This window comes from Suricata suricatta, chromosome 6 (genome assembly GCF_006229205.1).
Source record: "Suricata suricatta isolate VVHF042 chromosome 6, meerkat_22Aug2017_6uvM2_HiC, whole genome shotgun sequence".
NCBI lineage: Eukaryota > Metazoa > Chordata > Mammalia > Carnivora > Herpestidae > Suricata > Suricata suricatta.
In genome coordinates, this window is record NC_043705.1 from 34,561 (window position 1) to 37,037 (window position 2,477).

Here is a 2,477-nt window from a genome sequence, read left to right on the forward strand (position 1 = left end):
AAGTGCTATGGGTTTTCTTTTTTAAGTTTATTTATTTTTGAGAGAGAGACAGAGCACAAACAGGGGAGGGACAGAGCGAGAGGGAGACACAGAATCCAAAGCAGGCTCCCGGCTCTGAGCTGTCAGCACAGAGCCCGATGTGGGGCTTGACTCACAGACTGTGAGAACATGACCTGAGCTGAAGTCAGATGCTTCACAGACTGAGCCGCCCAGGTGCCCCTGAGGTGGTGTGGTTTGAAGATGAAGGGAGGGAGCCAGATCCAGAGGATTCAGGTGAACTGTAAAGCCTGGAAGAGAAGAAAAAGAGAACAGCTTCTCCCCTAGAGCCTCCACACGGAACGAGTCTTGCTGAAACCTTGGCTGTAGGTTGTACGGTCCGTATTGAACCTCTGCCTCCAGAACTGTAAGATAATACATTTGTATTTTTAACCCATTCCTGTGGGAACCAAAGGAAACAAAGACAGTAAAGGAACTTCAGAGCAGTGTATTGTTTTGAATTGGATCTAGACCTAGTCTGAGGTGTTTTGGGTGAAATTATTCTCTTTTTTCCTTCCAAAATATTGCCTGTTCAGGTTATAATTCTCCTTAGTCACTAGCCCGCTGAAGGAACTACTTATGATTATCTCATTGCAGTATATTTTATTTTCATCTCTGATCACCTGTCGCTTCCTGGCATTCTTCCCTGAAGTCATGAAATTAAGGGGCAATGCTTCTGCCCTTGGAAATGAGGTTTGCCGTGTGTACCTATCATACTTTGCTTGTCGCTTCCTCTGGAGATAGGAACTAACTAAACTGAAGTTGGAGCTCCTTGCTGTAATACAAATAACTACATATAAATTACTAATGTGCAGAAAATATAAAACATGTCACTCCCTGCTGTGGTATGCATGACGCCATGGGTGTCACTCCTGCAGTGACCTCTTTATGGAATGGGATTGTAGGCTCGTGGGTGATGGGCTTATTTCGTTTGACGAAATGTTAGCTACCTGTTCTTCAACATGGCTACTTAAGTCATGTTAGATCACAAGGATGCCTTTTTTTTTTACCCATATTATTATAATCATTTGTATAGTTTGACTTATTTTCTGCCAATATGATACATGTAAGATAGTATCTAATTTTTGTTTTCACCTTTTCTGATAGCTGACAAGGCTGAGCATTGCTTTAATTTTTTTTTAATTTAAAAAAATTTTTTTGAGACAGAGAGAGAGATAGGATGAGCAGGGGAGGGTCAGAGAGAGAGGGAGACACAGAACCGGAAGCAGGCTCCAGGCTCTGAGCTAGCCGTCAGCACGGAGCCCCAATGCGGGGCTCGAACCACGAACAGTGAGATCATGACCTGAGCAGAAGCCGGACGCTTAACCGACTGAGCCACCCAGGCGCCCCTGAGCATTTGTTGATAAATGTGCCTGCCATTCAGGGGCTATAAGAGGCGGAGCCCCTGGTAAGTGAGGGGAATGTGCAGCGGCAGCATCTACTTGAAGGAGGCCGTAGATTATGGCCTGGTTCTAGTCCAGCTGCTGATGTGGCAGTAAATACAGATTGTTCCTAAGGGACGGGCTCTGTGCCGTGGTTGGTGGGAGATGGGATGGAGCTGACCACAGAGCTAAAACCCTGTTCAGAGCCCAGCTCTTTCCAGAGGACATAGTCTGGGGCCTGGAACAGAAGCCTGAAGACGAGACCTTCATGCTTGAGAGGAACAAGCGTCATCACGCGGCCCAGGAATGTACATGTGATCCAAGGGCTTTCCTTTCCCCAAGCCCCTGGGGAAGTAATGAGCACAAGAGTGGCAGCAGAGACAGGGGCTTGCAGTAAAAATGCATGAGACCGTTCCCAAGAGTGGGGGAGAGTCCAGATATTTTAGGGTTGTGTAGAATTATGAGAGGTCTTCAAAGCCACACGTACACACCAACATATACCTCGCGCTTAAGTGAAGGGAAATAGTACTGCCGATACGATGTAACGTCAACTCTTTCCTACCATTCCGGCTAGTTCTCTAAGGTACTGGATTTAGTAATGTGGTTACTGTAGACACATGAAAGAATGTTTTTTGTTTGATTCAAGCCATCTCTAGTTTTGGTATCAAGTGCAAGGTACACAAACTCGAGTCAGTGATAGGGTTTCCAGGGTGTGAAAGCAGTCACTCTAGTCAGTGGGTCATGGCACTCCTCCATCCTGTGAGGACCAGCTGGGTCCCTGGGGCGCAGTGATGTCATCCATAGGTCACAGAACACTGATGCTGACCCGCATCCTAATAGGCCTGCTGGTGTCCTTAGCGCTGGTCAGGACAGTGATACACTGAGGAGGTGACCTCTCCAGTGAGTTGTTGTTCTTGAATGTCCTGATTTGGTTCTCTGTTATTATCCACTGATTCTCTGATAACAGAGTTTCAGGGAGACAGTTACTGATTGGGGTTATTCTGAAAGGTGAACCATGAAGAAGAGACAAAGAAGGAAACATCTGGAAAGCACATCCTC

The 2,477-nt window shown here is 46.3% G+C and overlaps 1 pseudogene; it reads left to right on the forward strand.

The window, feature by feature from the left end:
- Positions 1–2,477, forward strand: part of LOC115294022 — a 15,704-nt pseudogene that overhangs the window by 7,203 nt on the left and 6,024 nt on the right.